A 24,178-nucleotide genomic window follows, 5' to 3' on the forward strand; every position below is an offset into this window, starting at 1 on the left:
GTCCGGTCAAGAATCTTTTCGGGTTGGAAACTTTCTCGACACTCTAGGCATAATGTTTCCATTGTACTAGCCACACAAGATACATAACCTGTCCGAAGGCTTCGAGCGCGAGCGCTGCTCCACGAGGAGCCACAACCAACTAACTATGCTGCTAACAGTTCCAATGTCGCCATGATTCATCGATTCAACGAAGTGTCCGACGAATTTGATTTCCACATTTCAACATCCAGATTTCGCTGTCGTTTGCTGAGCCGTATGTAATGTTTTTAATGTTTGACCACAACTAGATTTAAGAATTTCATGTAGACAGCACAGTCCGATGAATAAATTACAAATACAAATAAACTCATGGCGGGTATAGAAAAACTTTCAATCAATAACTGAGGAAATGCTAATAGAACAAGTTGAAAAGCTGGCCAAGTTCCAGTTGAAATGTAGAGCCATTGAAGATAATGAAGATTTCAAGAATGCATTTTATTTTATGTAACACATAGCGTATATGCCACTTTTGAAACATTTCGATAGACTTTTGGTTACGCGTGTGGACCCTTAAGCATTATTCCGAGGATTTATTGAAAGACCGTCATATGGGAAGTTTTGCTCATCTCATATTTGATTCACTTGGTTAAGAAATGTTGTTTTTTTTTCGGGAAAAGAAGATTCATTAGCGGGCAGCAGGGACTATGTCCAAGGGCTTGACGATCCCTCCCCAGGCCATCTGCGAGTTGTGGGGCTTGCCTAGGATGTGGTGGGGTTTGACAGTGGGCCCTGTTAAACCTCTATAAAAGCTGCATGTATCCGCAAGTAGTCCCCACCAAAGCGACCGTGCCGCTCAAAGCGCACAAGCCCAAGTCCTGGTGTTAGGTGGGACGCTAAACAGCCCTGACACGACGGCCCTCCGACGAGACAGGAGGTTTGCGCAGGCCCAATAAGCCGCCTAGAAAACCAATCATTACGAACAATATAAGAGATAATGCGACTCGATATAATCGGCAAAGACCTAAGCGACGAATACAGGATCACGATTGGAAGCTTGGAACATGGAATTGCAAGTCGCTAGGTTTCGCAGGTTGCGACAGGATGATCTACGATGAATTACATCCCCGCAACTTCGACGTCGTGGCGCTGCAGGAGATTTGCTGGACAGGACAGAAAGTGTGGAAAAGCGGGCATCGAGCGGCTACCTTCTACCAAAGCTGTGGCACCACCAACGAGCTGGGAACCGGCTTCATAGTGCTGGGTAAGATGCGCCAACGCGTGATTGGGTGGCAGCCAATCAACGCAAGGATGTGCAAGCTGAGGATTAAAGGCCGTTTCTTCAACTATAGCATCATCAACGTGCACTGCCCACACGAAGGGAGACCCGACGACGAGAAAGAAGCGTTCTACGCACAGCTGGAGCAGACATACGATGGATGCCCACTGCGGGACGTTAAAATCGTCATCGGTGACATGAACGCACAGGTAGGAAGGGAGGAAATGTATAGACCGGTCATCGGACCGGATAGTCTGCACACCGTATCGAATGACAACGGCCAACGATGCATAAACTTCGCAGCCTCCCGCGGAATGGTAGTCCGAAGCACCTTCTTTCCCCGCAAAAATATCCACAAGGCCACATGGAAATCACCTAACCAAGAAACGGAAAACCAAATCGACCACGTTCTAATCGACGGTAAATTCTTCTCCGACATCACGAACGTCCGCACTTACCGCAGTGCGAATATTGAATCCGATCACTACCTCGTTGCAGTATGCCTGCGCTCAAAACTCTCGACGGTGTACAACACGCGTCGAAGTCGGACGCCGCGGCTTAATATCAGGCGGCTACGAGACGGTAGACTAGCCCAAGAATACGCGCAGCAGCTGGAAGTGGCACTCCCAACGGAAGAGCAGCTAGGCGCAGCGTCTCTTGAAGATGGCTGGAGAGATATTCGATCCGCCATTGGTAGCACCGCAACCGCTGCACTTGGCACGGTGCCCCGGATCAGAGAAACGACTGGTATGACGGCGAATGTGAGCAGTTAGTGGAAGAGAAGAATGCAGCATGGGCGAGATTGCTGCAACACCGCACGAGGGCGAACGAAGCACGATATAAACAGGCGCGGAACAGACAAAACTCGATTTTCCGGAGGAAAAAGCGCCAGCAGGAAGATCGAGACCGTGAAGAAACGGAGCAACTGTACCGCGCTAATAACAAACGAAAGTTCTATGAGAAGTTAAGCCGTTCACGTAAAGGGCCACGTGCCACAGCCTGATATGTGTAAGGACATAAACGGGAACCTTCTTACGAACGAGCGTGAGGTGATCCAAAGGTGGCGGCAGCACTACGAAGAACACCTGAATGGCGATGTGGCAGACGAAGATGGCGATATGGTGATGGACCTGGGAGAACGCGCGCAGGACATAATCTTCCCGGCTCCGGATCTCCAGGAAATCCAGGAGGAGATTGGCCGGTTGAAGAACAACAAAGCCCGTTGGGTTGACCAACTACCAGGAGAGCTATTTAAACACGGTGGTGAGGCACTGGCTAGAGCGCTGCACTGGGTCATTACCAAGATTTGGGAGGAGGAAGTTTTGCCGCAGGAGTGGATGGAAGGTGTCGTGTGTCCCATCTACAAAAAGGGCGATAAGCTGGATTGTAGCAACTACCGCGCAATCACATTGCTGAACGCCGCCTACAAAGGTACTCTCCCAAATTTTATGCCGTCGACTAGCACCAACTGCAAGGGAGTTCGTGGGGCAGTACCAGGCGGGTTTTATGGGCGAACGCTCCACCACGGACCAGGTGTTCGCCATTCGCCAAGTACTGCAGAAATGCCGCGAATACAACGTGCCCACACATCATCTATTCATCGACTTCAAAGCCGCATATGATACAATCGATCGGGACCAGCTATGGCAGCTAATGCACGAAAACGGATTTCCGGATAAACTGACACGGTTGATCAAAGCGACGATGGATCGGGTGATGTGCGTAGTTCTAGTTTCAGGGGCATTCTCGAGTCCTTCGAAACTCGCAGAGGTTACGGCAAGGTGATGGTCTTTCGTGTTTGCTATTCAACATCGCCTTGGAAGGTAATACGAAGAGCAGGGATTAACACGAGTGGTACAATTTTCAATAAGTCCGTCCAGCTATTTGGTTTCGCCGACGACATAGATATTATGGCACGTAACTTTGAGAAGATGGAGGAAGCCTACATCAGACTGAAGAGGGAAGCTAAGCGGATCGGACTAGTCATCAACACGTCGAAGACAGAAGTACATGATAGGAAGAGGTTCAAGAGAAGACAATGTGAGCCACCCACCGCGAGTTTGCATCGGTGGTGACGAAATCGAGGTGGTAGAAGAATTTGTGTACTTGGGCTCACTGGTGACTGCCGAAAATGACACCAGCAGAGAAATTCGGAGACGCATAGTGGCTGGAAATCGTACGTACTTTGGACTCCGCAAGACGCTCCGATCGAATAGAGTTCGCCGCCGTACCAAACTGACAATCTACAAAACGCTCATTAGACCGGTAGTCCTCTACGGACACGAGACCTGGACGATGCTCGTGGAGGACCAACGCGCACTTGGAGTTTTCGAAAGGAAAGTGCTGCGTACCATCTATGGTGGGGTGCAGATGGCGGACGGTACGTGGAGGAGGCGAATGAACCACGAATTGCATCAGCTGTTGGGAGAACCATCCATCGTTCACACCGCGAAAATCGGACGACTGCGATGGGCCGGGCACGTAGCCAGAATGTCGGACAGTAACCCGGTGAAAATGGTTCTCGACAACGATCCGACGGGCACAAGAAGGCGAGGTGCGCAGCGGGCAAGGTGGATCGATCAGGTGGAAGATGACTTGCGGACCCTCCGTAGACTGCGTGGTTGGCGACGTGTAGCCATGGACCGAGCCGAATGGAGGAGACTCTTATATACCGCACAGGCCACTTCGGCCTTAGTCTGAATAAATAATAATAAGATTCATTAGCATGGGTTATCCCACCATGTCGGACTCGGAGGATTCTTCGTTATTTCTAGAGAGAGGGTGAAGGCATGCATTACGTACGAGAAAACCTGATTGATAAGTTCGTGTTCGGAGAAGGGGGCCGGAACGCTTCCCAAGTAACATTTTAAGTTTTAAAACGCTCTTGAAGACCATAATTTACTCTTCAAGAGCGTTATAAAACCACCATAAAACCAAAATGTTACTAGGATTGTTTCTATCGAATTACCGTGCTGATAGGTCTCCCCCAGACTGTGTCGTTATACCGAGCACGTTTGGTGAGCGTAGGAGAAGAATCATATAAAAGTGGGGTAATGGTAAAAAAATATGTTAAAATAAAAAATAAGTATGTTATATAACCAGTTGTTATTAATATCTGAATAATAATGTTATAAATTTGATATAATTTTGTTTTGTCGTCCTGGTCGGGACTCCATACGTAGTGATGTCCAGCTATCGCCCTGTTGCCAGATTGGATTTTGTTTGACATCTTTTATATCTTTATTGAGGCTGCGCCGCCACAAGCCTCTGGGTCTGCCCCAGCTGCGACGTCCCGCTGGGTTCCAGTCTAATGCTTTTTTTTTACAGATTTCGTTTCCGCCCCTACGTAAGGTTTGACCAACCCAGCCCCACTTCCAATCCTGAATTTCTGTTGCTATCGGCCTTTGTTGACAACGACGATAGAACTCGTTGTTTGAGATCCAGTTGTGAGGCCACCAGGCCCGAATTATGTACCGCAGGCATCTGTTGATGAACACCTGCAGAGTCCTGCCAGAGTCCGCCCACGCTCGCTTGTCCCGTCGACATGAGCGTTTCACTTCCTTCTCCAGAGCCGAGTATCGTTAACGGGCAAAGACTTTGACTTCTCTGGTTTTTGATCGCTCTATCGCGGCTTTGGGGGTTGGTTGGGTTGGTTCGATGTGGAGGATCAGAGAGTGACAGACGAGAAGAACGTTGCCAGAAGCCAAATGTTGGTGTCGGGTACCCGATCGAATAGAGATCGGTACAAGGAAGCAAGAGCAGCCGAAAAACGAACCCACCGCAGGAATAAGAAAAAATATGAAGAACAAGTGATTAGCGAGGCGCAGGAAAAAAATGGAGCAGAACGATATGCGGAGGTTCTATGAGTCTATCAATGGCGTGCGGAGAAAGTGGCTGCCAGGTGGAAGAAACCCTTCAAGACTTTGTTGAATAGTGGAAGTGACGGTTCATCGGTGAGCACTGAGCAGAATAGATATTAGCGACGATTGACAAGCTATGGAGTCGCCTACACTAGATGAGGTTTAAAAAGCTGTTAAAGAGCTGAAAAACAATAAGGCTGCGGGGAAGGAACAGCTCCCGGCTGACCTTCTCAAACATGGCAGTGAGCAGCTTCATGAAGTTCTGCACCATATTATGTCGAAAATATGGTAATACGAGGAAATGCCTGCTAGCTGGTTGGACGGCCTCATTTGCCCTCTCTTTAAGAAAGAGCACAGACTGGAGTGCGCCAATTACCGAGGAATAACCCTCCTCAATTCGGCGTACAAAATTATGTCCCGTATTCTATTCAACAGATTGGGACCGCTTGAAGAGTCCTTTGTCGGCGAATACCAAGCAGGTTTTCGTGAGGCCCGATCAACGACGGATCAAATGTTTACCCTGAGACAAATCCTTGATAATTTCCGGGAGTACAACTTGCAGACACATCATCTGTTTATTGATTTCAAGGCGGCGTACGATTCAGTGAAACGGAATGAATTATGGCAAATTAAGCTTGAACATGGTTTTCCGGCGAAACTGATACGGCTGATTCGTATAACGTTGGACGGATCGAAATCAAGTGTAAGGGTTGCGGATGAAATATCAACGTCATTTGATACCTTAGATGAATTAAATCAGGGTGATGCATTCTCGAATCTACTGTTCAATATAGCGCTCGAGGGAGCGATTAGGAGAGCTGTTGTGCAAAGAAGTGGTACCGTTATCACAAAATCGCATATGCTCCTGGGATTTGCGGACGATATCGATGTTATCGGGATTTATCGCCGTGCCGTGGAAGAGGCTTTTGTGCCTTTTAAGATGGAGACAGCGAGGATTGGACTCACGATCAATACCAGCAAAACGAAGAATATGGTCGCTGGTAATCAACGTGGGTTCATTAGTGGTGGTGGTAGCGAAATGGTGCTGGATGATGAACAATTTGAAGTGGTAGAAGAATTTGTGTATCTTGGAACATTATTGACGTGCGATAATGATGTTACCCGCGAGGTGAAAAGGCGTATTGCAGCTGCAAATAGGGTTTATTACGGACTTCGTAACCAGCTTAAGTCCCGTAGTCTGCAAACGAAAACAAAACTCGCGCTGTATACTCCTCTGATTCTTCCGGTGGCTTTATACGGCCATGAAATATGGACGTTAAAGGAGGCTGATCGGAAGGCTTGTCATCCACCCCTCGGACCCCAGTTCAAGGGGGCGCATGAGACACGGAGACAAAACACAACAGGTAGAAAGAGGCACACAGGTCTTGGTCCCCCTATCCCCAACTTGTCCTGTGGCAACAAAATGGTTCGATGTCCATTAAGATTATCGAGCCATCCCAATCCAAGAAGGAAATTTCAGCCTTACAAATTAAAAAATTGAGCGAATCAAAAGAGTACTTACATTTTATTCTACCCTACTTAACCTACTGTTCTATGGGAGTGATGATCGTGTGGGTGTGTATCCCTCGGCGTCCGCAGAACGACACATGCTGTCCGGACAGATTGGGTCATAGTCTACCAGCACCATGCTGGCCACCCCGCTGCTTAGCACGCCCTTATCGTCCACTCACCTTGACATCACCAGCCCGCAAGAAGGAAGCACCACCTCGAATGTTGCTGGTTTAAAGAAAAGGCCTATAGCCATTATCGAAGAACACCATTAGATCTCCATCTCATCACTACACTTTGGGAGTAGGTTTCAGATAACAATTCATTTGTGAAATCTTACCGATCTCAAAGATTTATGTTCACTTCTGCCGATTCATGCTTCCCGGCAGTGTTACTTCTTCCATCACTAATCCGATTAGCGCACACTCTATGGGGGAAGATATTTTTTTATAATTTTCCACTTGTTTTACGTTTCAGCCGTGATAATTACCACAGGCAGGACACCATATGCACTAAACGTCGGTGTTATTCTCACTGCACTGTATACTGCAATATACTTCAGTACTGCTTACTCCTTACCGATCGCTGTGGCGATCGTGGTTGAGTGCTCTATTTAACGGGAGCTTCGTGGTGGATAGAGACATGTATCGGATGAGAGTTGATTAGTTCGCATTTATGGCTTTACTCCTCATATTCGGAAGGCGGTGAGTGGTGTATATTGGACGATTTCGGGTCGTATTCAAATTGGCAAAAAAGCAACTTGCGCCCAGCGGGGCATGCGGCGCGATCAATCGACGATGGACAACGACCAATCTAATTATTCGATGTGCTGTTGTTTTTATTGGATATAGTATAGTGCTCGGACATTGACTATGGTTTGACTCAGACTTCTTTGTTGGATGGCGAGGCTGCAAGCGCAATCAGCTGCTCAATACGCGAAAGCAATGATGCCTACGGCCACCAAGCAAAGAAAGCAGGTTACAAGCTTTCGGAGTGTTTGAGCATAAGGTGCTGGGGACAATACTCGGCGGTAAACAGGAGAACGGTATCTGACGGCACCGCATGAATCACGAATTGTACCAGGTGTATAAAGGGCTGGATATTATTAAGCTTATTCAACACGGCGGACTACGGTGGGCTGGTCACGTTGTTTGTATGCCGGAAGAACGTCAAGCGAAGATAATATTTAGTAGAGAACCCGGAAGAGGCCGCAGGTTTCGTGGAAGGCCACGTACACGATGGCTTTTTGCAGTTAAAGAGGACCTGAGGGCGCTCAATGTTCAGGGCGACTGGAAGCGATTGGCCCAGGATCGAGTCCAATGGAGAAGGATACTCCATTCGGCGTAGGTTCATCGAAGAGCTGTAGCCCATCAAGTATCAAGTAAGTATCGCGGCTTTGGCTTCTCTTCGCACCTCTATCTTCCTCCAGGTCTCATCGGTGATCCATTGTTTTCTCTGGGTGCGCAGTTCGCCCAGATTGTTCTCGCTGGTGGCGATTAAGGCATTCTTGATGGCGGTCCATTGGTTTTCCACGCTGCCACCTTCCGGAATATCTGCAGCACACGTCTCCAGTTCTTCAACGAAGGACCGTTTCACCGTGGCATCTTCCAGTCGGCGTGTGTTGAACCATCGTCCAACTCTCTCATCCTGCCGACGAATCCGCGCAATGCGCAGGCGTATTTTGCCGATGAGGAGGTGATGATCAGACGAGATATCGGCACTACGTTTATTCCGTACATCAAGAAGGCTCCGTTTCCATTTTCGGCTGTTGCAGATGTTTGATTTCCTGTAAAGCCGTCACGGGAGACCCCCGTGACCTTGTGAACCGGTCGATGAGGGAAGAGCGATCCCCCGATCACCATGTCGTTATTACCACAAAATTCTGCGAACAACTCTCCGTTTTCGCTCATTTCTCCGAGACCATGGCGTCCCATAATGCGCTCATGGTTCGAGTTGTCGGATCCGATCTTCGCATTGACGGCATTGAGTTGACTGTAGAAGTTCTCTTTGTCTTACAGACCGGCAGCATCGGTCGGCGCATAATATTGGATTATAGTAAGGTTTCGGACCCGTGTGCTAAATCTGGCAACGAATATCCTTTCACTTAAAGGGTTCCTACTTCATAAGCGCAGAGTCAAGTCGAAGGAAGGGTCAAAAACGATTAACGGTTTATTATTCTATTCTATCCGAACACTATTTGCGCCTAGCAGCCAAAGCACCAGTCTAGACTGACTTTAGTATCCATGTAAACAATCTCAGAGAGGCTATTCAAAGAGGTTGCACCAGTGAAAACAGTATTGAAAATGACGGCATAACTGTCATCGCATGTATAGCATGTGGTCAGCCTGCGGAGACAGGATCTATCCAATCTAGAAAACATACATTGCCCGTCTGATCGTATCCGTTTCGGATTCAGCGAGGCGTTTCGCCGGTAGGAAGGGAAACGCAATTAATATGTGTGTTGAAAGTCCCACCTTGTAAATGACATTCTGCACTACGAAGGTTTTACGGCCGGGTAAATATTGCATGCGACGCCGATGGAAAACCGTTCAGTTCCGCTGCGATACGGAGAGAATGGCATGGTAAGATACTTCCACTAATCGACACAACATCAATCAAAGAGGCAACCACGGGGTAGCTTCTAGTATGTTTTTTAATGCTTGCTGACAGTTAATTGTTTGATTTATCCATGTAAGAATACCTGAGAACTGTTGAAAGATGCTAAACATTGCTCATCTCTATGGGTCGCGGTTTACCCAAATAATTTCACAAGAGAAACACCAAACGACAGAGAGTTAACGAGTTGTTTTTACTTCCGGACTCGGGGTAAAACTTTATGCATATCAGATGTCAAATTTCAATTCGACACATTACAGCCTTTATTTTCGCCAATCCCAGCAGTTCCTACCTAACGCACTTCAGTATATTCATAAAAAGCCAAGAAAATGGCTACACATGCGATCATTCTCGTCATGTGATACTAATGAGCTTTGAAAGACACGAGAAACAAACTAATTATGGAACCACGCACCCATTCACACTTCCAACCCTCGGCGAGCGCATTTGTGCAGGATCCATGGGCAGCCGTGAATGCTCGCTATAAAAAAACGATTGAACGATCGGAGCACATGTTCCAATGATCAATCGACTGCTGATCAATATCGCGAAGCTGGGAAAGGTAAACTGGTCGCGACACGGCGGCCGGCGATCGCATAAAAGCAAGCGTGAATGGGTTGCTGTAGTCCCAATGTCTTAACTGTTTACTCTTTGATTGAGGTCCAGTCAGTCGTAAGCGGGTATAATTATTTGCTTTCGCTTTCCTGCAAACCAAACGAATTAGATTTCTATATCTCTCAGATGTCAAAGCAGATACTCGTGGTGTTTTTAAAGAGAAAGTGGAAGAACTTGGAACTGCGGATATGCGCATTTACACAGCAATTTGAATCACAGGAATTGTATTAGGAAAAGATTAATGCACTGATCTACGGTTGAGTCAAGAGAGGTGTATTCCGAATTTGGATGTCAGGCAGATTGCCACTGTTTAAAAAATTCATTTGTTTTCAACGATCTTCAATTGATTCACCTTCTACAATTTGAAATATTCGCTGCTGCCGACTAGCAACAGCCATCCCTGTCCTGCAGTTGGCTTGAAAAGCTGTGTCTGTTCAATCAAAGTTAATTGCCTATTTCCGGGGATTAAACCACCCGACTTGGACGTTAATTTACAATGTTATGGAAACTCATATGTGAATATGTACGTTATGTGGAAGATATTGATTTGAAAAATGTATTGGAGGTAACCACTTTCCCTTCGATGGGACTCGAACCCATGACCCTACAGTACGCTAGACTGGTGCTTTAACCAACTAAGCTACAAAAGGACCTCCGTCGGCCTCCGCAACCTAGCGGCTACTGAACGAGCTCGAGATTCCCAAATTGGACGCATAGTCAAATCACTCGCAATCCATTTCTCAAGCCAATACTTCCACATGTGTATTGTACACGTCCACATTAGAGGAGCGTGAGTATTTAGAATGTCTGGCGGCTATACACATTCTTCATCAGCAACGGTACTGATCAAGTGAGGTTGTGTAAGCATTTGCCAGTCGGTCGTCAAGCTCAGACCCGACCGCATTGCGTAGGCAAGAGCACGCAACTCAAGTTCAGTTCAATCAAAGTTAATTGCCTATTTCCGAGTTAAACCACCCGACTTGGACGTTAATTTACAATGTTATGGAAACTCATATGTGAATATGTACGTTATGTGGGAAGATATTGATTTGAAAAATGTATTGGGTAACCACTTTCCTTCGATGGGACTCGAACCCATGACCCTACAGTACGCTAGACTGGTGCTTTAACCAACTAAGCTACGAAGGACCTCCGTCGGCCTCCGCAACCTAGCGGCTACTGAACGAGCTCGAGATTCCCAAATTGGACGCATAGTCAAATCACTCGCAATCCATTTCTCAAGCCAATACTTCCACATGTGTATTGTACACGTCCACATTAGAGGAGCGTGAGTATTTAGAATGTCTGGCGGCTATACACATTCTTCATCAGCAACGGTACTGATCAAGTGAGGTTGTGTAAGCATTTGCCAGTCGGTCGTCAAGCTCAGACCCGACCGCATTGCGTAGGCAAGAGCACGCAACTCAAGTTCAGTTCAATCAAAGTTAATTGCCTATTTCCGGGGATTAAACCACCCGACTTGGACGTTAATTTACAATGTTATGGAAACTCATATGTGAATATGTACGTTATGTGGAAGATATTGATTTGAAAAATGTAATGAAGGGTAACCACTTTCCTTCGATGGGACTCGAACCCATAACCTTCAGTACGCTAGACTGGTGCTTTAACCAACTAAGCTACGAAGGACCTCCGTCGGCCTCCGCAACCTAGCGGCTACTGAACGAGCTCGAGATTCCCAAATTGGACGCATAGTCAAATCACTCGCAATCCATTTCTCAAGCCAATACTTCCACATGTGTATTGTACACGTCCACATTAGAGGAGCGTGAGTATTTAGAATGTCTGGCGGCTATACACATTCTTCATCAGCAACGGTACTGATCAAGTGAGGTTGTGTAAGCAGGTTGCGGAGGCCGACGGAGGTCCTTCGTAGCTTAGTTGGTTAAAGCACCAGTCTAGCGTACTGTAGGGTCATGGGTTCGAGTCCCATCGAAGGGAAAGTGGTTACCTCCAATACATTTTTCAAATCAATATCTTCCACATAACGTACATATTCACATATGAGTTTCCATAACATTGTAAATTAACGTCCAAGTCGGGTGGTTTAATCCCCGGAAATAGGCAATTAACTTTGATTGAACTGAACTTGAGTTGCGTGCTCTTGCCTACGCAATGCGGTCGGGTCTGAGCTTGACGACCGACTGGCAAATAGCTTACACAACCTCACTTGATCAGTACCGTTGCTGATGAAGAATGTATAGCCGCCAGACATTCTAAATACTCACGCTCCTCTAATGTGGACGTGTACAATACACATGTGGAAGTATTGGCTTGAGAAATGGATTGCGAGTGATTTGACTATGCGTCCAATTTGGGAATCTCGAGCTCGTTCAGTAGCCGCTAGGTTGCGGAGGCCGACGGAGGTCCTTCGTAGCTTAGTTGGTTAAAGCACCAGTCTAGCGTACTGTAGGGTCATGGGTTCGAGTCCCATCGAAGGGAAAGTGGTTACCTACAATACATTTTCCAAATCAATATCTTCCACATAACGTACATATTCACATATGAGTTTTCATAACATTGTAAATTAACGTCCAAGTCGGGTGGTTTAATCCCCGGAAATAGGCAATTAACTTTGATTGAACTGAACTTGAGTTGCGTGCTCTTGCCTACGCAATGCGGTGGGGTCTGAGCTTGACGACCGACTGGCAAGGCAAATAGCTTACACAACCTTACTTGATCAGTACCGTTGCTGATGAAGAATGTATAGCCGCCAGACATTCTAAATACTCACGCTCCTCTAATGTGGACGTGTACAATACACATGTGGAAGTATTGGCTTGAGAAATGGATTGCGAGTGATTTGACTATGCGTCCAATTTGGGAATCTCGAGCTCGTTCAGTAGCCGCTAGGTTGCGGAGGCCGACGGAGGTCCTTCGTAGCTTAGTTGGTTAAAGCACCAGTCTAGCGTACTGTAGGGTCATGGGTTCGAGTCCCATCGAAGGGAAAGTGGTTACCTCCAATGCATTTTTCAAATCAATATCTTCCACATAACGTACATATTCACATATGAGTTTCCATAACATTGTAAATTAACGTCCAAGTCGGGTGGTTTAATCCCCGGAAATAGGCAATTAACTTTGATTGAACTGAACTTGAGTTGCGTGCTCTTGCCTACGCAATGCGGTCGGGTCTGAGCTTGACGACCGACTGGCAAATGCTTACACAACCTCACTTGATCAGTACCGTTGCTGATGAAGAATGTGTATAGCCGCCAGACATTCTAAATACTCACGCTCCTCTAATGTGGACGTGTACAATACACATGTGGAAGTATTGGCTTGAGAAATGGATTGCGAGTGATTTGACTATGCGTCCAATTTGGGAATCTCGAGCTCGTTCAGTAGCCGCTAGGTTGCGGAGGCCGACGGAGGTCCTTCTTCGTAGCTTAGTTGGTTAAAGCACCAGTCTAGCGTACTGTAGGGTCATGGGTTCGAGTCCCATCGAAGGGAAAGTGGTTACCTCCAATACATTTTTCAAATCAATATCTTCCACATAACGTACATATTCACATATGAGTTTCCATAACAAAGCTGTGTCTTCCAAAACTTCCATTCAGACAAGTATGCCGCTGCTTCTAACCCTTCGCGAAATGTTCAGTTTATCTTCTTCAGTGCAAGCCAATTGAACACCGGGACGCACTCTTATGAAAAGCCTAGAAAAGCCCGTAATTGTGCGACAATCCTACTCTCATCGCATTCGGGCCTTTACTGCTAGCAATCAACAGCCATCCCCAGAACTGTGCTTAAATTTTCAAGCCCGAAGAGGAAATTCCAATTGCAGGATACATTCGGTCGTAGTAGTACGTCTGAATTTTTTTTTATCTATCATTTATCTGAAAAATTTGTTTTGTTGGTATCGTAATTTTTTTATATTTTCTTGAAGCTTCTGATAGTCAACTTGGCAAATAGCGAACCGTGTCAACAAAATTAAGCGGCGAACTAGTCAAAACAGTATCGCGTTAAAATTAAATCATTTCAAAACTAAAAAAGGTACATAGGGTAAAACGACCTATTATGGAGGGGTTAAGCACCGTGTCAAAACAAAATTGATTACAAAAATTCTTCAAATATTACCTGTTGATCGATTTCCACACACATTGTAGTAGTTAAATAGGATGCTCGTTAACTATAGTTTCGTAAATATTACGTTAATTGTGTTTAGCTTATGTTGTTTTGTTTTTATCACAATAAAAACAAACTATACCGCAATAATAGGACGCAGTTGCCTATCGTTGCGATATTTTTTGAAGGTCAGTCCTATTGTTGCGGTATTGCATGTAATTCTTATGGAGAGCGATACCGCAACAATAGGACCTTAGCACTACCGCAATAATAGGCTCAAGGGATTCAAATTTTTAACGGAAAATGTTGATTTTTCATCATTCTGAACGGAATTTTGTTAAACAAAAGCTGTTCTAGTCGTTAATTCGAAGAGTTTTAGCGTACCCACAATTGTTTTCAATGGTATTATATCCAGAATGGACTACCTTAACTCTACCGCAACATTAGGGAATACCACAACGATAGGACGTTTTACCCTATATTTGGGCAAAAATAAATATTACCTAAAACCTAATGTTGTAAAATCAGCCCACCATAATTTATCTTTTTTGCTTCAACAGCAATTCCTTCTTGTTATGCGCCGTACTCCCACAGCGACAGCGTATAGGTCGTCGTTGGTCTCAGCAGATCGTTTATTACTATGATTTATATTCATCATTTGACTCTCAAAATAACACGCAAACCCCCGCTCTACCGAAACTATGCCGAATCAACACATGAGTGCTGTTCGAAAATCAAGAAAAAGATGTGATAGTCTCATCACAGTTACTGTTACTGACGACTTTATGTATACGATTTTTGGCACATATTAGAGTATGCATAATTCATTAACACAAACTTCTCCTAATACACGGTTTGTTGTATTTTAAATTTTCCTTCATGCTAAGTTGCTGACATTCTGTTTGAACGAAGAAAATGCTGTCTGATTTTCTTACATTGATGAGTGATTTTTGTAACAGACTGCATTGAAATTGGTGAAAAAAACAACCGATCAAAGTCTAATTCCAGTTATGCCAACTGTTCATATGATAGACATATCTGTGTAGTTGTTATATGATTTTCAATATTGTCAGTGCCACAACGTAACAGCAGCTTCCTCATCACGTGGAACTCTGTGAAGAAACAGTTTATTTTGCTTCCATTTTTTTATGTCTGCAGTTGAACCGTAACCGGTTTAGCAAGTAGAGCTGAGCATATTGATGCCTCTAATGCGGTGTCTCCGTAGCGTAGGCAGCCGACAGTCATGCAACAAACAATCCAAAATGACTTACTCAGAGACGTCTGGAGTCAACAAATTACTCAATCATTTAATTTGGAGAAGCTGTTGTTAGCAGAATTAGTTCCAAAACCTTTAATTAGGTTCGATTACTTTATTTTGGCAAATACTACTAAAGATGATTTACAACTTTATAGTAGGTAGGGGAAGGACGGTCGATATACGCCCCCTAAGCAAATTTTCAAATGTAACGATGATAACAATCGAAAGTATGTACTTCCAATGTGTTAACCACTAATTTAACTTACCATCTATAATCTTCTTTTTCTTTTTCTATATACATAAAAATGAATTTCTGTCTGTCTGAACCTTATGGACTCCGAAACTACTGAACCGATCGGCGTGAAAATTTGTATGCAGAGGTTGTTGGGGTCGGGGAAGGTTCTTGAGGTGGTTCGAGACCCCTCCCTCCTTTGGAAAGGGGGGCTCCCATACAAATGAAACACCAATTTCTTCACAACTCGAGAATTAATCAGATAATAAATCAATTTTAGGCGAAACAAAGTTCGTCGGGTCTGCTAGTACAGAATAAAAATTTGGACGAAAAACCAATTAGGTATATTCCGAGAAAACGATTTTATTTTGAAGCGCTGCATTTTCGTGCAAATTCAAACCATGCGGGTTGAAACGCGCTCAGAATGGCTGCCTTGCGGCTTACCAACACAGTCAAACAATCACCTACCCCACCCACCCCGATGTACACAAATAAATTTAATTCATATATTGCCAACATACCTGACCATTTTCTCACTAAAAAAGTAAATCTGGAATTAGTTCTAAGTTAAATCCATGCGGCGATATAAGGATATTACCACATAGCGCTAATTTAGGGAAGATATATAAGCAAGTGAACAAAGTGAAAAAATTCCCCCAGTAACGCACCATGCCAACGACGTCGCCGGTTTCACCACTCGGCACGTCGTCGGTAGCGTCGTATGCAAGCAATCATTGATCAGCAGCAGACAGTGATGTCGATATGAACTATTGTGAAATCATAGCAGAAACATGTAAAATATCGATAAAATTAATCAATCTTTTCCTAACGCATTAGGTATTGATGCAATAATAATATCTTATTGAGTTTGTTTTGAAGTGCGTTGTAAAATTGAAAAATCAGGGCAAAAATGATCTTGTTATTGGTGCGTTTGAGCAGCTGGCAACAACAGTTGAGGATGTAAACATAAACAGCCAGCATAGTGAAAACATAATCCATGAATATTCACCTAAATCAAAGAAAAAGTAATGCTTTTCTAGCTAATTCCATCAGCGAATCCCATACTTAGACTGTATTGATTATTACTGCGCCTAAATTGAGCTGAATTCTTGCGAATGCGTGCAATGTTTACTGTTGACGGATGTTAACAAAAAATTAATCCCACGTGTATGCTTACTGAATTGGTATTGGAAGTTTCCACCACTACAAATCCACGGTTGATGATTCTTATGGCACAATTACATACAAATTTGAGTGTCACAACGCTTCACCTTAAACGATTGTTCTTGCTATTTTAATAGTCCTCCCAAATTTTTAGCTGATTTGGATGTAATTTGGTTGTGCACGTGCCGTTTGAAGGTTATATGAAAATTACTATGAAAATTGCCACTTATGTAAAGGATCGTTCCGTGAAGCAGCCCAGAATCTAGTTGAATATATTTAACGCATCGCCATCATAGAATAGATCCTAAGCTGAAAGTCAGTTGTTGTTGCGAAGCAATCTGACTTTTGTGTGCAAAATTGTAAAGAAAACAGAAATGCTCATTATTGATATTGATGTTATTCTTTTACGTGTTAAATTGAATTTCCCAGAATTCAGTATTTCCCTAATAACTTTTGTTGCCAGCATCAAATCGTTTAGCAACAACGACGATATTTTCCCTTGTTAAATTTTCTATGTTACTAACATATTCTTACATTTTTAGAGCTTAATGGGCAATGATGGGGAACGGTTTTTCACAAAAGTTACTGTTTTCATAGTAATTTTCATACAAGCTTTAAAGTGCTTGTGCTCAGTCAAATTACATCCAAATTAGCTAAAAATTTAGGACGTTTATTAAAATGGCAAATGCCATCGTTTAAGCATAGGGGAGCAAAAAAGTCAAAATTTGAATCACTCTAATGTATCATGCTTCCAAAAAATTCCTGGAGTGAGATCTTAAGGTCTACATAAGTAACCAACGATCTATCGGACTGTTTCGAATGTGCTATATGCCCTTTGTGATACGTAGAATAGAATGTGTTTGCATCATAGGTTCTTGATAGTCCAAGAAATCTCTGGGTTAAGGCCATAAGGTCTATAGGAGCAACAAAAAATCGATCGGACTGTTTTGAACATGGTACATGCCCTTTATGACACATAGAATAGAATGCGTACCCAGGATAGGTTCTTGGTCGTCCAAAAAATCCCTGGAATAGTCCTTTGGATCTACACGCGGAACTAAAGATTTCTTAGATTGTTTCAAATATTGGACTTGCCCTTTGCGATGCACAGAATATAATGTGATCACAGTATGAGTTCTTGGCCGTCCATGAAATCTATGGGATAAGGCCTTTAGATCTACCTGCGTAACCATAGATCAATTGAATTGATTCAAATATGGTACATGTTCTTTGTGATGCATAGAATAGAATGCGTTCCAAGCATAGGTTCTTGGTCGTCCAAGAAATTCCTGGAATAAGCCATTAGGTCTGTCTTCATGCGTAACCATAGATCAAATGGATTGTTTCAAATCTGGCACATGCTCTTTATGATACATAGAATAGAACGTGTTCCCAGCATAGGTTTTTGGTCGACCAAGAAATTCCTGGTCTTAAGTCTACATGCGTAACCAAAGGTTACTTGGATTGTTTCAAATATGGAACATGCCCTTTGTGATGCATAGAATAGCATGTGTCCAAAGTATGAATTCTTGGTTGTCCATGAAATCCCTGGAATAAGGCCTTTAGATTTACACAAGTAACCATAGAGCAATTGGATTATTCCAAATATGAGTGCCTATGCACCACAAAGGGCAATTTTTTGTTTGTTTTGTAGTAGATCTTAAGGCCTTACTGTAGGTATGACTTGGGTAACCGACAACCTATGCCCTAGATACATCATATTTTATAACTAAAAATGGGCATGTACCACATTTAAAATCGAATTATTTATCTTCGTTTACTCGTGCAGATCTGTGTGCCAATCTCAAGGGATTTCTTGGATGACCGAGAACCTCTCTCGCTGACTTATTCTGTTCTACACATCCAAAAGGGCATGTACCACATTTAAAACAGTCCGAAACATCTTTAGTAACGCGTGTAGATCTTAAGTCCCAACTCCAGGGATTTCTTGAATGACCCAGAATCTCTTAGGATGCCTCATTCTATTCTAACTCTCCAGAAGGACATGTGCCATAATTTAAACAGTCCGACTAAACTTTAGTTACGCGTGTAGATCTGAGGACCTCCAGGAATTTCTTTGATGACCGAAAACCTCTGTCGTTGACTTATTCTATTCTTCACATCCAAAAAGGCATGTACCACATTTAAAACAGTCCGATTGATCTTTGATTACGCGTATAGATCTGAGGACCTAACTCCAGGGATTTCTTGGATGACCGTGATCTTCTCTCGCTGACTTATTCTGTTCTACACATCCAAAAGGGCATGTACTACATTTAAAATAGTCCGAAACATCTTTAGTAACGCGTGTAGATCTTAAGGCCCAACTTCAGGAATTTCTTGAATGACCCAGAATATCTTACGTTGGCTCATTCTACACATCCAGAATGACATGTGCCATAATTGAAATAGTCGGATTGATCTTAACCTTCGCTTGTAGGTCTTAAGCCCTTACTCCAGGGATTTTTTGGATGCCCAAAAATATATGCTGAAAAGAAATCTATTCTGAGTAGTCTCCACACTATTTACTTCTCTCCCTTCGTCTCTCTTCTCGCTTTTTTCTCTATTCTGCAATTTCACTCCTTGTACCTTGCACCTCTCACGTCTCGTTCCTCCCTTCTCACATCCCATTTATCAATTGTCATATTCCTCTTCATGTTTTTTTTACGAGTTAGGGACAAAAGGTCAAAAGACAAAAGGTCGAAAGGACAAAAGGTCGACAGACAAAAGATCGAAGGGACAAAAGGTCGAAAGGGACAAAAGGTCGAAAGGACAAAACGTCGAACGGGACAAAAGGTCGAAACGGACAGAACGTCGAACGGGACAAAAAGTCGGAAGAAACTAAAGATCAATAAGATCAAAAGGTTGAAATGGACAAGGAACTGAAACGGAGAGAGTCAATCTAGCAGCAGAGTTGCCCTACACAGTTAGCAAAAACTCTGCTCTTTTATTTTCACAATTTTTAACAAATAAATAAAATACATTCAGTGAGAACAACTTATAGATGGATGCTGAGTTTTCTAAATGTCACTTCGTCTGTCAAAATGGTGCACGCCGCACATCAAATACACCGGCGTATATTACACGCCGGTGTATTTTCAATGCGTGCACCTGCGTGGCTGCGGAGTACACTATTTTGACAGATCGAAGCGACATTCGGAAAACCTAGATTTTCATCTATTATTTGCACTCATTGAATGAATTTTATTTAATTGCTAAAAATAGTTTAAAATAAAAGAGCAACTTTTTTTTGCCAACTGTATAGGACAACTCTGTCTCGCGCAATACAAGTTTTATTCATTTCCTAAATTAGCAATATTTTTATCTCTAACAGAACTTTCTAGATATTCATAATATTGTTTTATAGTAATCACTCCTTCTTTGAAAATTGCTCATTCTTCAACTATGATTGATGTGATGAGTGTGTTATTTCTACTCGACGTTAAATGCATTTCATAAATTCTTTCGGAATGCACCCAACTTGTTATCAACTTATTCTTGATCGACCTTTTGTCCCTTTCGACCTTTTGTCCTTTTCGACCTTTTGTTCTTTTTGAACCATTTGTCCTTTTCGACCTTTTGTCCTTTTTGACCTTTTGTTCTTTTCGACCTTTTGTGCCTTTCGACCTTTTGTCCTGTCGACCTTTTGTCTTTTCGACCTTTTGTCCTTTCGACCTTTTGTCTTTTCGACCTTTTGTCTTTCAACCTTTTGTCCTTTCGACCTTTTGTCTTCCGACCTTTTGTCATAGATTCTTATTTTACTGCACATTTCTCACACAAAGTATCTCGCTTATTACTTCTCACCTTCTACTACTTGCTTCTCGCTTTTCACTGACCACATCTTATTTCGCACTTCCTACTGCCACTTCTCAATTCTCATTCTTTTTTCTCGCTTCTCCCATCTCACTCCTCAGTTCTCATATCCCAAATTTCAGCTTACAATTCACGATTGATTATAAAGAGCTTTTTAGTGGAATTCTCAATTCCTACTTCTCACTTGTTGTTTCTCACTTCTCACTTCTCATCACTCATACCTTCTCACTCATCACTTTTCACTTATATTTTCTTACTGTTCAATTCTTACTTTTTTACTTTTTAATTGATAATTATTCAAAAATAAATTATCATTGGCACACGCCCTTCTCAAACTATGACATCCATAGGCAAGCACATCAGATGGGCGCGTTTTATCCTGCATGCAGAGGTTTTATTAAAATGTGTGTTTTTCTATGAAAAATGTAGTAAAGTTAACTTTTTAGTAGCTTGGCACAATCTTTACTAATTTGTTTTTCCAGATATGTGCAAAGATTATTGAAAAAATGTTTTTATCTAGTGGAAAATTCTTAAGGGAACGGAAGCTTAAATTTTATCAAAATGGCGGAATTATTATCCAATGTCTTGACTATTATTTTTAATTTGTTGATCTAAAAACATGTTTAGGCGTCAGCTGCCATCGGTTTTGTAACTTAATTTAGCCTATTAACCCAGTAAATGCAATGGATTGTATTAGCTGACTGGCGCATTTTAAACCTAGTTCCCCTACTTATCAGACGAACGAAATTCTTTAGCTCTGTCTTAAACTTTGAAATTACTGTAAAAAAAAACTTCGCATAACCAAACCAGCATTTCTCCACTGCAACGTCCATCGAATAGCTTTTGGTTAGGTAGTCCTATATATATTTAAGTTCACCGGTCAGTGGTCTATTCCAAATTTTGACAGTAGAAGAATAGATTTGGTCTAGACTTTTAGATTCAGTGTATAATAAACTGCTTAGAAAACGTCTCGTGCAACTCCTGAATAATGATGAAAAGGATGTTTAAACAATCTTGCCCGATTATTTAAAGAATTAGTTTTTTTTCAGCATTGCAAATACACAGGTTTCTAGTTTATGGAAATATGCTCGGGAATGGAGTTCTAAAGTGGCCAATCGGCTAATTACGGATATATGACCCGATCTTAGGAAGTATTATCCGTTATTACAGATATTGATTTGGGACTAATCTCTATTTTTAAATGGAATGAAAGCACTCTACAACAGTCTTGGACACGTCATTGCGAATGATGATAGAATCGAAAAATTGTTAGTTCTACACCAACTTAAGACGGATGTAGAGAACTCTATGATCTCTCATAGGTGCCACGGGAGGTTATGGAGTAGTTAGTATGAAAGATGTATCAGTAGTAGATTACCTTTGTTTGGGTCCCTTCTCACTGCTGAATCTACGGCAATGAGAAGGCGGACTCGCTGGCAAAAATGGGCGCACAGGAAGGTGAGGTTTATGATAGACAATTCTCGAGCAACGAGTTTTTCCCATTAGTTAGACAGAGTTGGCAAAGAAATTGGACACACAACGAACTTGGATTGTGGTTATTTTCCATAGTTCCAAAAGTTCTGCTCGGAAAACGATGCCTCCAGAGAGTAATTATTGAATATCCTCGTGGCCCACGGTAAACAACACTTTAAGGAACTTCGAGGTTAGGGTGGCTCAAAATAGTATGGGAAAAAGTTTCTTCAATTTTTTTGATGGTTTTTATTCGGTTCTATTTGATGCCTTGATGTTCTGGACAAAATTTCAGCCAAATCGGTCAACGTTTGGGCGGTGCTAAACTCGTTAAAATTTCATATGCAAAAATGTAAGAAACATCCAAAAACAGTGAATTGCAGTTGGACGGCACAACTTACGATGAAGAACTATGATACTCATTTATATCTTGAAGAATTTAATACAGAATGTTATGCAGAAAACCGCGAGAAGATTAAAGTTTGCCCGGCTAAGTTATTAGCTTTTCTTTGAAGTGGGGTTCGAGCAAACTTCGTTTCTTTTACCTTTGAAAAGAAATAAATTCACCCCTACAACACTCCAGTAAAATGCTAATATCTTTGCCTAAAAAACTTTAATCTTCTCGCGGTTTTCAGCATAACATTCTGTATTTAATTCTACAAGAACTGAACTGCCGTTCTACGCATGCTTGTACCAAATTCAAAAAACGACAAATAAGAAAATGGCATTTGAAATTGAACACTAATTTTCATTGCTGGCGTATAACCATAATGCAATATAAGATTATTACATCACAGAACCATTCAGAAGACTTAATTTCATTGAAATCATTCTTATTTTTCACTCACAAATAAAATTTGCGACAACGATCATGAAAATAAATTGGCGGAACAGTTATGCCGAGAAATATGGCACTTGTTTTATGGTTTCTACGCATATCACCCCCTTTTCAATGTATGATTTCGTAAATGACTACTGCGATTGACATATGTCTTCACATGCTTTATCTATAGAAGTGAACCTGCAGCGTGGTTGAAGTGATTATGTCGCCTAGAATGAGAATTGTACAAATTTCCCCCATTGAACCTGTGCAACAGGCTAAAATTGCAAGATCTAAACAGAAAATGTTATTTCAATGTGTGTTGCTCCATATAATAACATAATCCGCCATAATGATGAATTTAATCACCGCGAGACAATTATGCGTAGAAATTAAGCAATGGGACAAATAGACTTGATGTTGTTTTCAATGATTTTCCGAACAAAGCTCGAAATCTGTTAGAGATTTCTCAAAGTATACATCAAAATAGACTGCTCTATGGTGAAAAGTCAAAATCCACAAAAACTAACATGGGACAACTACGCGTAGAAAGGCAGTGAATGAGTATCATGGTTCTTGATCGTAAATTGTGCCGTCCACCTGCAAATCACTGTTTTTGGATGTTTCTACATACATTTTTTCAAATAAACTTCCAACGAGTTTAGCACCGCCCAAACATTGACCGATTTGGCTGAAATTTTGTCCAGAGCATCAGAGCATCAAAAAGAACCGTATAAGAGGGCGGCCCATCAAAAAATTTGAAAAAGTGGTTTTTGAGCCACCCTATTTGAGCTGTTTTGGGAGATCGTGATGTTGTCTACATGCAGGTCGTTTACAGTTTCCTTTGTACTTCTGACATCAAAATATTTTGTTTTTTTCCTTTGAAGTTTATTTTGGTTGTTGTTTAGTCTCTGCCTTTCTGTTCCGTAGAGCTCCATATCTCTTGCCTGAGCATCCGGAAGAAGCTCCCAGTCGAACAATTCCTCGAGCACGACGACACGCCAAATGCCCGGATGAGAAGCTGAAATTCCCTGGGCCCGAATCCTAAGCCACGTCCATCCTTGAACATTGTAAGCTAACCTCGTGTCACCACGAGAACGTTAGCTTTTACCCCTCTCTTACTAGCTAAAAAATAAAATGATATTGATTTCACGATTATATTCTTAGATGTTTTCCATTCAACTTATCGCTTTGTAGCCGGTTCCGGAGATCCGGATTACTGTAGGCCAGTGGTACTGGTCCAGTACAGGGAATATGACTCGATGTCGATCCCCATTCATCCAAATCCTGGCGGCGAAAAAGTAGGACATGTGATTAGAAAAGGAGTACGAGCGAAACCAGAAAAAGAAAACAAATCTTCCTAGGTTCTTATGGTTATGGCAATATTACAGCTTCTGTTTAAGCCCAAAAGAGTTAAAATCGGGTCATAGACGGCTGAGATATTGGTGTGACAATTCTTCATTAGTAGTCTGAAAATATA

At 42.6% G+C, this 24,178-nt stretch overlaps 1 protein-coding gene, 1 long non-coding RNA gene and 1 other non-coding gene across 4 annotated transcripts in view; 1 reads left to right on the forward strand and 2 right to left on the reverse strand.

Moving 5' to 3' along the window:
* The window catches only part of LOC134223510 (uncharacterized), a 206,288-nt gene that overhangs the window by 104,928 nt on the left and 77,182 nt on the right, over nucleotides 1-24,178 (forward strand). The window lies entirely within an intron of this gene.
* LOC134228029 (uncharacterized) lies at nucleotides 6,644-7,209 on the reverse strand. The gene is made up of 3 exons (XR_009983821.1): nucleotides 7,115-7,209; nucleotides 6,965-7,051; nucleotides 6,644-6,870 (listed from the first exon to the last, which is right to left on the reverse strand). It is a non-coding gene; the product is annotated as an uncharacterized LOC134228029 (long non-coding RNA).
* Nucleotides 11,432-11,505, reverse strand: Trnaa-agc (transfer RNA alanine (anticodon AGC)). The gene has a single exon. It is a non-coding gene; the product is annotated as a tRNA-Ala (tRNA).

The sequence above is a fragment of the Armigeres subalbatus genome, chromosome 3 (genome assembly GCF_024139115.2).
Source record: "Armigeres subalbatus isolate Guangzhou_Male chromosome 3, GZ_Asu_2, whole genome shotgun sequence".
NCBI lineage: Eukaryota > Metazoa > Arthropoda > Insecta > Diptera > Culicidae > Armigeres > Armigeres subalbatus.